Source organism: Salmo trutta, chromosome 4, assembly GCF_901001165.1.
Source record: "Salmo trutta chromosome 4, fSalTru1.1, whole genome shotgun sequence".
Lineage (NCBI taxonomy): Eukaryota > Metazoa > Chordata > Actinopteri > Salmoniformes > Salmonidae > Salmo > Salmo trutta.
The window spans coordinates 69,062,838-69,078,002 of NC_042960.1; the positions used below are offsets into that span (position 1 = coordinate 69,062,838).

General features: G+C 40.1%; 1 protein-coding gene and 1 pseudogene across 1 annotated transcript in view; one reads left to right on the top strand and one right to left on the bottom strand.

Annotated features, from left to right (window-relative positions):
- Positions 1 to 15,165, bottom strand: part of LOC115191444 (tripartite motif-containing protein 16-like) — a 124,659-nt gene that overhangs the window by 61,097 nt on the left and 48,397 nt on the right. The window lies entirely within an intron of this gene.
- LOC115191447 (E3 ubiquitin/ISG15 ligase TRIM25-like) overlaps positions 14,280 to 15,165 on the top strand; it is a 30,058-nt pseudogene continuing 29,172 nt past the window's right edge.

Genomic DNA, 15,165 nt, shown 5'->3' on the forward strand with positions numbered 1-15,165 from the left:
AGAGAGAGAGAGACAGAGGGGAGACAGAGACAGAGAGAGAGACAGAGAGAGGGACGGACAGGGAGAGAGAGAGAGAGAGAGGGAGGACAACATAATGATTGAGATGAATAGTTTCACGTTAAGTTAATTTCATATCACATGTAACAAGGCAGTTTTGTTACCTGGAGGAAATGGATGTGATCCTCTGGGTGTGAGAGCTGCTCCAGCTCAGTGCTTCTCTTCCTCAGCTCAGCTATCTCCTTTTTCAGTTGCTCCAGGAGTCCTTCAGCTTGACTCACTTGAGCCTTCTCTTGGGCTCTGATCAGCTCCTTCACCTCAGAGCTCCTTCTCTCAATGGAGCGGATCAGCTCAGTAAAGATCTGATCACTGTCCTCCACTGCTGCCTGTGCAGAGCGCTTTTAAGAGAGAGAGAGAGACAGAGAGACAGAGAGAGAGAGAGACAGAGAGACAGAGAGAGAGACAGAGAGAGAGACAGAGAGAGAGAGAGAGAGAGAGAAGACAGTAGGTACAGTAGCCACTGCACCTCATTGAGTCAGAAACGCTGCCACCCTGCTCTCCATGTCCACCATGCCTTGGTCCCCCCTCCTGGACAGGCAGGTACAGAACACCGCTTGGCCCTGCTCTACTCTCCTCCCTCCTGGTACCCCCTCCAGTAGCCTGCCCCCGTAGCAGAGCTAGACCCAGCCTCTTCCCCCCTGAGTCCTAGTAGGCTGGACAATAGAACAAAGTCAAAAGTGGCCAAAGAACGTTATCTGAGCTGGAACCACTAGCGAGGGCCATAGCAAATGAATTGAAACGAACCTTCACAGAGCCTCTTCTGACTGGAATGATCCTTAGAATTACCATTTCCCCTAAATGGCACCAAAAAAAATGTCTACCTTCTTATTTGACCACTACAACATGTTCTTAGGACCAAACTGAAAATAACACAACTGGTTGTTAGAATCAGTACAACATCCGCACCTCGATTTTGGTCCGCCAAGTGTGGTTTTATGTCTGCATTTACCAGGACGTAGGAAAAAACGGGCAACTTCTGACTATTGCTGGTCTAGCGATCGATTGAAGCGCAGAGGAACGCTGACCCAACCTTATTTCATTAGACAGAGGGGATTTCTCCTGATTTAAATGGTGTCCGACATGAAACACTCAATAAATTTACATCATTGTGAGATATTTAAGTGAAAAAACAGAACAACCATAACTAAGCTACTCAAACTTACATCATTAGAAATAATAGGTTATCCTGATTAAATGGTTGTTAGAACTTCAAACCATTAAAATAAATAACATCTATTACAGATAATGGAGAAATAGACAGTCCCTATTTCCCCAAAACAATGGTAGTCTGAAAGTTAGGGCTCTTAACCCTAGTGGCTCTGGATAAGAGTGTCTGCTAAATGACTCACATGTAACGTGAACTAGACCTCTGTGAAAGGGCAAGAGGTAGCCTAGTGGTTAGAGCGTTTGGCCAGGCAGCAGATAGTCTAGTGGTTAGAGCGTTGGGCCGGGCAGCAGGTATAGTCTAGTGGTAACGAGTGTTTGGCCAGTTACCGAAAGGTTGCTGGATTGAATCCCCGAGCTGACAAGGTAAAAATATGTCGTTCTGCCCCTGAGCAGGCAGTAACCTACTGTTCCCCTGGTAGGCCATCATTGTAAATAAGAATTTGTTCTTAACTGACTTGCCTAGTTAAATAAAGGTTACATTTAAAATATAAAAAGCGTGGCAGTACAACTTATTAACTTTTCATTATTCCCGACTTTTCATTATTCCTCTGAAGGCAGGCAGGCAGCACACTCCTGAAAACTGCTCAGCAAAGCAAAGGCTCTTTTGAGAGCTACCAGATTTTACTAAAAAAGCTCACTTATACTTCACTTACTACTTTAGTAAGGATATCCACTGTATTCAGTACTGCTGATAATCTTAAATAATTCCAATAGATGGGAGCATAAGACAGTACAGATTAGTTTAGGTCAAGTACAAGTATCCAACTCAACAAAGCCCCTCCAAAAGCTTGTTCCGTCTGCGAGCAGCGAGCACTCTGCCTTCTCCCATAAGAGAGGGGCATGTTGAGGTACATTTACTAACCGTGAGGGCTGCATGATGTCATTTATTGTCAGGCTGGAAGATGCATCGTTTTCTATTCCGAGGCTGTTTACTCCCAATATGACATATTAACATGATGTTTATAATGCATGTTTACTAGGGTTTAGGTCAGCACATCTGACAAGTGGTTTATTTGACCAGGGTTCAATACCTGTTATAGTTAATATTGTTTTGATCACCCAAAAGCAACACAGGACTAACAGGACTAACAAGAGATATATAGCTAACTGTAAAGTAATGAGTGACCATTTTAGAAAATCACTGGGACATATAGTCTTGGTTGCATGCTATTTTATGTCAATCATATTGCTGGTTGTAGCCTATAACTGATGCTTCGTGGTCTTATGCTGCCATCTATTAGAAATATTTACCAATTAAAAGTTATTAATTCACTTAAAGACATTGGTGAGGCAGCTGAGAAATAAAGTGTATTTAATTAGAGAGATCAGTCTCAAACCTGCCCCACCTGTCCCACGCCACTTGCTGGACTTTCACATAGAGGTTACTATGTCACCCAGTTCAAACCACATTTAACATATCAAACAAATGAGTCTTGTTTATCAAGTGTTCTGCCTTGCAATAATAAATAACTAATAAAAAGCAAATGCTTACATAGGTTTAATTTAAAAAATAACAAATGTTATTTAGTAGTAAAATGGTATTTACTAACATAATATTATTACTAAAATAGTTGTAGGCTACCCTACCCTAGAATTAGGGTTCAGGCTAAAATAGGTTATTCGTAGGGTTAGAGTTTCTGTACAGCACTTTGTGACATCTGCTGATGTAAAAAGGGCTTCATAAATACATTTGATTGATTGTTAGGTTCAGGGTATTTAAAGAGAAAAACTGTATGGGTTTATAGCCCTCTTGCTCCTCCCTGTGGTTTTTGTGGGTACTACATACCTCATTCACCACAGACTCATAATCTGAGGTAGCAACTGAGTCAGAGCTACAAATCAATGATCTCCACCTATCCATTTGGTTTACAACTCAGTGAACCTGCGCAGCATTCTCTCTATTTGATGCCTACGAACCAACAGATTTCAACGATTATCATATTACCCAGCAGCCATTTAGAAACAACAAATCAAAAAAATTGTTATTTCTTAATTTAAAAAAATGATAGAAGCTGGCAGGGTGAAACATGACCTAAAATAAGACCTGTTTTTCCAATACAACTAATAGGAGCTGGCAGGGTGAAACATGACCTAAAATAAGACCTGTTGGTAATATTATATAACTGGGCTCCTTGACGGATGCAATGAACTGATTTTATCAGTAAATGTGGTTAAAAATGTAGTGTCCAGCCTAGTCCTAGCCCCCGCTGCCGGCTGGTCGCGCTTGTCTGCCCTAAACAAACCCTGTGTACCACCCCTCCCCTGTTTAGCCTTGAATTTAGTTAACCTCTTACATCTAGATGTTCCGCTAGCGGAACACCTTGCCAATATCCAATGATGGGCGTGGCGCGAATTACAAACTCCTCAAAAATCCCAAAACTTCAATTTTTCAAACATATGACTATTTTACACCATTTTAAAGACAAGACTCTCCTTTATCTTGCGTTCAAGACACTATCCGAAGGGTGACGCGCCGGCACATATCGTGACAAAAAAAATTCAAAATATTCCATTACATTACTTCGAAGCATGTCAAACGCTGTTAAAAATCAATTTTTATGCCATTTTTCTCGTAAAATAGCGATAATATTCCGACCGGGAGACACTGAAAATGTAAAATGGACTCTCACATGCACACGCCTTCTTTGTCATCTCTATCGAAAACAGAGGATCTCCGCTGTAACGTGACACTTTCTAAGGCTTCCATAGGCTCTCAGAAGGCACCAAAGCGTTGAATGAGATCTCTGCTGTCCCTGGCTGAAAAACAGCAGGGGATTTGGATAGTGGTCGATCTGAGAACAACGGCCGTGGTGCTTTTAAAGAGCGTTTGACAAGATTAGAAGTACGGAAATGGAATATTTAGAATTTTTTTGTCACGAAACGCGCCGGCGCATCACCCTTCGGATAGTGTCTTGAACGCAAGAACAAAACGCAGCTATTTGGATATAACTATGGATTATTTGGGCTCAAACCAGCATTGGGTATTGAAGTAGAAGTCCTGGGAGTGCATTCTGACGAAGAACAGCAAAGGTAATCCAATTTTTCTTATAGTAAATCTGAGTCTGCTGAGTGCCAAACTTGGTGGGTGTCAAATTAGCTAGCCTGTGATGGCCGGGCTATCTACTCAGAATATTGCAAAATGTCCTTCCCCTGAAAAGCTATTTTAAAATCGGACATAGCGATTGCATAAAGGAGTTCTGTATCTATAATTCTTAAAATAATTGTTATGTTTTTTGTGAACGTTTATCGTGAGTAATTTAGTAAATTCACCGGAAGTGTTCGGTGGGGATGCTAGTTCTGAACGTCACATGCTAATGTAAAAGCTGGTTTTTGATATAAATATGAACTTGATTGAACAAAACATGCATGTATTGTATAACATAATGTCCTAGGTGTGTCATCTGATGAAGATCATCAAAGGTTAGTGCTGCATTTAGCTGTCTTCTGAGTTTTGTGACATTATATGCTAGCTTGAAAAATGGGTGTCTGATTATTCTGGCTGGGTACTCTGCTGACAAATCTAATGTTGTGCTTTCGTTTGTAAAGCCTTTTTGAAATCAGACAGTGTGGTTAGATTAACGAGAGTCTTGTCTTTAAAATGGTGAAAAATAGTCATATGTTTGAGAAATTGAAGTAATAGCATTTCTAAGGTATTTGAATATTGCGCCACTGGATTCCACTGGCTGTTGAGTAGGCGTCCCACCTAGCCCATAGAGGTTAATCTGGTTACTACTCCTGCCCAGTAACTAGAATATGCATATAGTAGATTTGGATAGAAAACACCCTAAAGTTTCTAAAACTGTTTGAATGGTGTCTGTGAGTATAACAGAACTCATATGGCAGGCAAAAACCTGAGAAGATTCTGTACAATATATGCAAAGCCAATATATGCATCTTCTAGTTTCTGGGCAGTAGTAATAACCAGATTAACCTGTCTGGGCTAGGGGGCAGTATTGAGAATTTTGGAAAAATATGTTCCCATTTTTAACTGCCTCCTACACCAACTCAGGAAGCTAGAATATGCTATTTATTGTTCAGGTTTGGATAGAAAACACTCTGAATTTCTAAAACTGTTTGAATGGTGTCTGTGAGTATAACAGAACTCCTATGGCAGGCAAAAACCTGACAAGGTTTCAAGCAGGAAGTACCCTGTCTGACAAGGAGTCGTGCGTCTTGCATCTTTTTATTGAAAAGTAAGGATCTTAGCTGTAACGTGACAATTCCAGGGCTCCAATAGGCTCTCAGAGCCCGCGAAATAACTGAAGGTTTAGGAGGGAGCCTCAGGTTGAAACATATTATCGCCTTTTGTAAGTGGATGCTCCGAGGACCTTTGAATGATGCGCGTGCATGAGTCGCTTCTGAGGAGAAATTTTATTCGGCTGTTTAGGCTCAATGCATACTCCCGGTCGGGAATATTATCAACTTCTCTACGACATAAATGGCATAATAAAAATTGGTTTTAAACAGCGGTTGACATGCTTCGAAGTACGGTAATGGAATATTTAGACATTTTTGACACGCCAATGCGCCATGCGCGAAACCGGGAAGAAGCATTCTAGAACTCACGAACAAAACGTCGCTGTTTGGATATAACGATGGATTATTTGGGACCAAACCAACATTGTTATTGAAGTAGAAGTCCTGGCAGTGTATTCTGATGAAGAACAAGGCAAGGTAAGAACATTTTTCTTATAGGAAATGTGATTTTTGGTGGATGCTGACCTGGGTGGGTATCTAAATAGCTAGCCCTGTAATGCCGGGCTATGTACTTAGATTATTGCAAATGTGCTTCATCCGAAAAGCTATTTTAAAAGGACATATCGATGTGCATAGAGGAGTAATGTTATCTATAATCTTAAAATAATTGTTATGCTTTTTGTGAACGTTATCGTGAGTAATTTTAGCAAACTGTTAGTAAATTCAACGGAAGTTTGCCGGGGGTTATGCGTTTTTCTGAAGTCACATGCTAATGCAAAAAGCTGTTTTTTGATATAAATATGAACTTGATGAACAGACATGCATGTATTGTATAACACAATGTCCTAGGTGTCGTCATTGATGAAGATCATCCAAAGGTTAGTGCTGCATTTAGCTGTGGTTTGGGTTATGTGACATGATATGCTAGCTTGAAAAATGGCTGTCTGATTTTTTCTGGCTGGGCACTCTGCTGACATAATCTAATGTTTTGCTTTTCGTTGTAAAGCCTTTTTGAAATCGGACAGTGGGGTTAGATTAACGAGATCTTGTCTTTAAATAGCTGTAAATAGTCATATGTTTGAGAACTGATAGTAATAGTATTTCTAACGATTCAAAATCGCGCCACTGGAATATCAGTAGCTGTTACGTAGGTGGGACGAACTCGTCCCACATACCCCAGACAGGTTAAATCGGGTACGTTTTTTATCCGGCCGTGTAAATACTGCCCCTACCCCCAACAGGTTAACTCTCCCTCATTAATTTCCATTTCACCTCCAGAACTCAGTCTGGCGCACGGGTCTCTCGTTTGCTCTTGAATTATAACATTTGAAATGTCTCTATTCTTTTGAAAATAAATGTTGTGTAATGTTTACTGTTCATTCATGATTGTTAATTATCTACTTCACTTGCTTTGGCATAGTAAAGATATGTTTCCCATGCCAATAAAGACCTTTGAATTGAATTGTGAGAGAGCTTCCATGTTAATGTACAGGGGACATGAGTCAGTCCTGGTTACTCATGGTTATGTGATGAAGTAGCCCCGCCTGCGACTTCTAAATCAGTGTCGGCCAAATAGGGAATGTTCTCTTGGTGTAATGGTCAAGATGTTGGTTTATCCACGGTAGACTGAGTTCATATCCCATCAGTTACATTAAACAGTCAATTCTCTGAAAGGGGTCCAGACAGCCTGTTCCCAACAGTGGGGTCAGTGGGATTGGAGAAGGGCCCCTCTACCTCTCTCTGATTGGAGGAGAGATGTGAAATGGTGTGTCTCCTCTGGTCAACAATACTCACCTTGAGAGACTCCACAGCCTGTTGGAGCTCCTTCAGCTCCTTCTCTCTCTCCTGGAATCTCTGCTGGACCTTCTGCTGACTCATTCCCAGCTGCGTCTGTGGAGAATCACTCATCAATGAGCTATCAAGCTGTATTAGTCCAGTAGATCAATAGTATAGTCATGTGACATAGGGCCCACAGAGAGGAAGGTCTACAATCCTGAGGAAGTCCCTTTACAATATTATATTATGTTGCTATGTGAATGATTATAGTTTTTATGGTAGGCCTACATGTATCAAGGGGTTGAGACTGAACTTTGGACTCATTAAAGGCCATTCAGAATGATAATAATGTTGACTTTAGAAAATGGTGATACATTGGAGAATCTGGGTTAACATATCTATATAATCAAGGTTTGTGTTCATATTTGTGGATCCATTTCATTTGAATGATCTCATATTCAAACAGCCTTAGTTCCTACTGTATCTTTAATTATTTGTTTATCAGACAGTCACCAACAAGTTGTTCTGGTCTTACAAGAGGGAGACAAATTGTTTTGTTCCAAGGTTAGAGCCCTTAACGTGGAACAAATTACATAATGAATCTTAAACTGTGAGTTGTTAAAATATATGAAGGGTAACAGTTTCTATGAAGTACGTATGTATCATTATATAATGACCTTTATAATGCCTTATAATACACCTATGTGTTGTAATTAATCAATATGTCCTGAAGGAGGTGTGATATATGGTTATTATACAGTACCACGGCTAAGGGCTGTTCTTAGACAAGACACAACACGGATTGAGAATTATCTAACACTTTCAACAATACAATCACATTTTATTTTATTGGTCGCGTACACATTTTTATCAAATGTTATTGTGGGTGTAGTGAAATGCTTGTGTTCCTAGCTCCAACAGTGCAGTAATATCTAAAAATGCTTGTGTTCCTAGCTCACAGAGGGCAAATCTAAAAAGTATATGAAAATATTAGGACAAACAATGATATATATATATATATATATATATATATATATTATATACTGTGATGTGATGCATAGACAATTTGGAGTGCATCTGTAGTATATCTGAAGAATAGCATATGTACAGCAGTAGTTATATAGGATGAACCATGACTGGAATACAGTATATACATATGAAGTGTACAGTAGTAGTTATATAGGATGAACCATGACTGGAATACAGTATATACATATGAAGTAGACAGCAGTAGTTATATAGGATGAACCATGACTAGAATACAGTATATACATATGAAGTGGACAGCAGTAGTTATACATTTACATTTAAGTCATTTAGCAGACGCTCTTATCCAGAGTGACTTACAAATTGGTGCATTCACCTTATGATATCCAGTGGAACAACCACTTTACAATAGTGCGTCTAAATCTTTTAGGGGGAGGGGGGGTTAGAAGGATTACTTTATCCTATCCCAGGTATTCCTTAAAGAGGTGGGGGGGGGCAGTAGGCCAGAGGTGGATGAACGCAGTGCCCTTGTTTGGGTGTAGGGCCTGATCAGAGCCTGAAGGTACGGAGGTGCCGTTCCCCTCACAGCTCCGTAGGCAAGCACCATGGTCTTGTAGCAGATGCTAGCTTCAACTGGAAGCCAGTGGAGTGTGCGGAGGAGCAGGGTGACGTGAGAGAACTTGGAAAGGTTGAACACCAGACGGGCTGCGGCGTTCTGGATGAGTTGTAGGGGTTTAATGGCACAGGCAGGGAGCCCCGCCAACAACGATTTGCAGTAATCCAGACGGGAGACGACAGGGTGTTGTCCAGGGTCACGCCAAGGCTCTTAGCACTCTGGGAGGAGGACACAATGGAGTTTGTTCCATTGTACCAGCCAAGTTCAATCAATCCCAGATAAAGATTAAATGACTTCAGATAGTGAAGTGGTAAAAGAAGGTTCAGGACGACAGATTAATTCCCTTCAATGATATGAATTGCTGACGTGTTTCCCAGCAGATTAATTCCCTTTAATGATATGAATTGCTGATGTGTTTCCCAGCAGATTAATTCCCTTTAATGATATGAATTGCTGACGTGTTTCCCAGCAGATTAATTCCCTTTAATGATATGAATTGCTGACGTGTTTCCCAGCAGATTAATTCCCTTCAATGATATGAATTGCTGACGCGTTTCCCAGCAGCTTCTTGGTCAAAGCACTATTATAACACAGTGTTATTAGAAATCCATATTGACATGGAAAGGAACCATGATTAATGTCTATGTAACAGTCTGACACTGTGATAGATCACTCTGTTACATTGACATGGAAAGGAACCATGATTAATGTCTATGTAACAGTCTGACACTGTGATAAATCACTCTGTTACATTGACATGGAAAGGAACCATGATTAATGTCTATGTAACAGTCTGACACTGTGATAGATCACTCTGTTACATTGACATGGAAAGGAACCATGATTAATGTCTATGTAACAGTCTGACACTGTGATAGATCACTCTGTTACATTGAATAACATTGTTTCTTCAACGATCAACAGAAAAGTGGAGCACGTTGAAGTGTAGAACAACAGCTGAAATAAGACAGAAACATTGACAACGTTTGTTGTTTGTTTTCTAGACAGAAAGAAGATGTTTGATCACCTTTTGGTCCCAAAATGAAACGTTTAAGTGAAACAATAACAACTTTTACAACTTTATTAACAACATAGATTCTAATATATTCATATTTTAAATCCTCAGAATTCATACAGTATAGAACACCATCTAGAAGACATAGACATATCATTACATACAGTATAGAACACCATCTAGAAGACAGAGACATATCATTACATACAGTATAGAACACCATCTAGAAGACAGAGACATATCATTACATACAGTATAGAACACCATCTAGAAGACAGAGACATATCATTACATACAGTATAGAACACCATCTAGAAGACAGAGACATATCATTACATACAGTATAGAACACAATCTAGAAGACATATCATTACACACAGTATAGAACACCATCTAGAAGACAGAGACATATCATTACATACAGTATAGAACACCATCTAGAAGACAGAGACTTATCATTACATACAGTATAGAACACCATCTAGAAGACATATCATTACATACAGTATAGAACACCATCTAGAAGACAGAAGACATATCATTACATACAGTATAGAACACCATCTAGAAGACAGAGACTTATCATTACATACAGTATAGAACACCATCTAGAAGACAGAGACATATCATTACATACAGTATAGAACACCATCTAGAAGACAGAGACATATCATTACATACAGTATAGAACACCATTTAGAAGACAGAGACATATCATTACATACAGTATAGAACACCATCTAGAAGACAGAGATATATCATTACATACAGTATAGAACACCATCTAGAGGACAGAGACATATCATTACATACAGTATAGAACACCATATAGAAGACATATCATTACATACAGTATAGAACACCATCTAGAAGACATATCATTACATACAGTATAGAACACCATATAGAAGACATATCATTACATACAGTATAGAACACCATCTAGAAGACAGAGACATATCATTACATACAATATAGAACACCATCTAGAAGACAGAGACATATCATTACATACAGTATAGAACACCATCTAGAAGACAGAGACATATCATTACATACAGTATAGAACACCATCTAGAAGACATATCATTACATACAGTATAGAACACCATCTAGAAGACAGAGACATATCATTACATACAGTATAGAACACCATCTAGAAGACGGAGACATATCATTACATACAGTATAGAACACCATCTAGAAGACAGAGACATATCATTACATACAGTATATCATAGATGACATGTATAAATCCTTACTTTATATTTCCTGTACCACTTTCCATTCCAGTAGCCTTATTACTGGTTAGGGTTACTGCTGCTAGTACAGTGGAAGAATGAGGCATCACAGTACTTGTTACACCACTGTACTAACAGGAACAATTACACACCAATAAACACACTGTAATGTAAAGTGTTCCATCATTCTCAATGATCAGTCAATACATCCAGTATTCATTTCACCTACAGTACATTGTCCCTACACACATTTAAACTGGTCTTGGTCTCCTTACAGGTAAGACACATTTAAACTGGTCTTGGTCTCATTACAGGTGAGACACATTTAAACTGGTCTTGGTCTCATTACAGGTGAGACACATTTAAACTGGTCTTGGTCTCCTTACAGGTGAGATACATTTAAACTGGTCTTGGTCTCCTTACAGGTGAGCCACATGGGTCTTAGAGGTCTCTAGTGGTTGAGTCTTGGTCTGGGTCTCACTGGTTCTGTTCCAGTCTGTCCTGTCTCCATCTCTGGTATATTCAGTACCAACACACCAACATCATCCACTCCTGACCTGGGTTCAAATACTATTTGAAATCTTTCAAATACATTGAGCGTTTGCTTTTGCCTGCCTGCAGTGTCAGGTGGTCAGGTTTTTTGAACTTTTAGCATTGTTCTATTTACATTTACATTTACGTCATTTAGCAGACCCTCTTATCCAGAGCGACTTACAAATTGGTGCATTCACCTTATGATATCCAGTGGAACAACCACTTTACAATAGTACATCTAAATCTTTTAGGGGGGGGGGGGGTTAGAAGGATTACTTAATCCCATCCCAGGTATTCCTTAAAGAGGTGGGGTTTCAGGTGTCTACGGAAGGAGGTGATTGACTCCGCTGTCCTGGCGTCGTGAGGGAGCTTGTTCCACATTGGGGTGCCAGAGCAGCGAACAGTTTTGACTGGGCTGAGCGGGAACTGTGCTTCCGCAGAGGTAGGGAGGCGAGCAGGCCAGAGGTGGATGAACGCAGTGCCCTTCTTTGGGTGTAGGGACTGATCAGAGCCTGAAGGTACGGAGGTGCCGTTCCCCTCACAGCTCCGTAGGCAAGCACCATGGTCTTGTAGCAGATGCTAGCTTCAACTGGAAGCCAGTGGAGTGTGCGGAGGAGCAGGGTGACGTGAGAGAACTTGGAAAGGTTGAACACCAGACGAGCTGCGGCGTTCTGGATGAGTTGTAGGGGTTTAATGGCACAGGCAGGGAGTCCCGCCAACAGCGAGTTGCAGTAATCCAGACGGGAGACGACAGGGTGTTGTCCAGGGTCACGCCAAGGCTCTTAGCACTCTGGGAAGAGGACACAATGGAGTTTGTTCCATTGTACCAGCCAAGTTCAATCAAGCCCAGATAAAGTTTAAATGACTTCAGATAGTGAAGTGGTAAAAGAAGGTTTAGGATGACAGATTAATTCCCTTCAATGATATGAATTGCTGACGTGTTTCTCAGCAGATTAATTCCCTTCAATGATATGAATTGTGGACTTGATTCCCAGCAGATGAATTCCCTTCAATGATATGAATTGCTGACGCATTACCCAGCAGCTTCTTGGTCAAAGCACTATTATAACACAGTGTTATTACAAATCCATATTGACATGGAAAGGAACCATGATTCATGTCTATGTAACAGTCTGACACTGTGATAGATCACTCTGTTACATTGAATAACATTGTTTCTTCAACGATCAACAGAAAAGTGGAGCACGTTGAAGTGTAGAACAACAGCTGAAATAAGACAGAAACATTGAGAACATTTGTTGTTTGTTTTCTAGACAGAAAGAAGATGTTTGATCACCTTTTGGTCCCAAAATGAAACGTTTAAGTGAAACAATAACAACTTTTACAACTTTATTAACAACATAGATTCTAATAGATTCATATTTTAAATCCTCAGAATTCATACAGTATAGAACACCATCTAGAAGACATATCATTACATACAGTATAGAACACCATCTAGAAGACAGAGACATATCATTACATACAGTATAGAACACCATCTAGAAGACAGAGACATATCATTACATACAGTATAGAACACCATCTAGAAGACAGAGACATATCATTACATACAGTATAGAACACATTCTAGAAGACAGAGACATATCATTACATACAGTACAGAACACCATCTAGAAGACAGAGACATATCATTACACACAGTATAGAACACCATCTAGAAGACAGAGACATATCATTACATACAGTATAGAACACCATCTAGAAGACAGAGACATATCATTACATACAGTATAGAACACCATCTAGAAGACATATCATTACACACAGTATAGAACACCATCTAGAAGACAGAGACATATCATTACATACAGTATAGAACACCATCTAGAAGACAGAGACATATCATTACATACAGTATAGAACACCATCTAGAAGACAGAGACATATCATTACATTCAGTATAGAACACCATCTAGAAGAGAGAGACATATCATTACATACAGTATAGAACACCATCTAGAAGACATATCATTACATGCAGTATAGAACACCATCTAGAAGACAGAGACATATCATTACATACAGTATAGAACACCATCTAGAAGACAGAGACATATCATTACATACAGTATATCATAGATGACATGTATAAATCCTTACTTTATATTTCCTGTACCACTTTCCATTCCAGTAGCCGTATTACTGGTTAGGGTTACTGCTGCTAGTACAGTGGAAGAATGAGGCATCACAGTACTTGTTACACCACTGTACTAACAGGAACAATTACACACCAATAAACACACTGTAATGTAAAGTGTTCCATCATTCTCAATGATCAGTCAATACATCCAGTATTCATTTCACCTACAGTACATTGTATCCATTTCAAGTCCCCCCCCTCCCCCCATTGTAGCTAATTATCTATAACACATTGTACCGTTTTACAACCACGTATGAGTTATTATGGAGGCTTATAGTTAGTATCACAGCATATCACTTTAAGACATTACAACATTCATTAAAAGCATTATAGATATGTACTTCATAGAAACTGTTACCCTTTATATATTCTAACCACTCTATTTAATGTATTCCCTATTAAGGGTCCTAACCTAGGAACTAAAATATTTGTCTCCTTCTCAACTTTGCCTGCAGTTTTCTCTCTCTCCCTCCCTTCCTCTAACCCCTCCCTCTCTCACTCCCTCCCTCCTTCCCTCCCTCTAACCCCAGCCCTCTGGCAGAACCAGGAAGTCCCTCCCCTTCACAAACTCTCTTCTGTGGAAACTAAACTGATCTGAGTCTCTGTCTCGTCTGTCTGTGTGAGAGTGAACAACCATCCCAATGGCTCAGAAGGGAGTTCTGCTGGACCAGGACCAGTTCTGTTGTTCTGTCTGTCTGGATCTACTGAAGGAGCCAGTCACTACTGCCTGTGGGCACAGTTATTGTAGGAGCTGTATTGAGGGCTGCTGGGATCAGGGTGTTCTGAAAGGGGTCTATAGCTGTCCTCAGTGCAGAGAGACCTTCACTTCAAGGCCTAATCTGAGGAAAAATAACATGTTGGCTGAGCTGGTGGAGGAACTGAAGAAGACAGGACTCCAGGCTGCTCCCCCTCTTGCTCTGTGCTATGCTGGACCTGGAGATGTGGTGTGTGATTACTGCACTGGGACCAGAAAGCAGAAAGCCCTCATGTCCTGTCTGGCATGTCTGGCTTCTTACTGTGAGACTCACCTCCAATCTCACTATGAATCTCCTGCTTTGAAGAAGCACAAGCTGGTCAAAGCCACCGCACAACTACAGGAGAAGATCTGCTCTCATCATGACAAACTGCTGGAGGTTTACTGTCGTACCGATCAGCAGTGTATCTGTCTGATGTGTACAATGGATGAACATAAAGGCCACTATACAGTGTCAGCTGCAGCAGAGAGGACTGAGAAACAGGTAAGACCAGAACAACTTATTGGTGACTGTCTGATAAACAAAGAATTAAAGATACAGTAGGAACTAAGGCTGTTTGAATATGAGATTATTCAAATGAAATGGATCCTCAGCAGAACAAATATGAACACAAACCTTGAGTATATAGATATGTTAACCCAGATTCTCCAAATGTA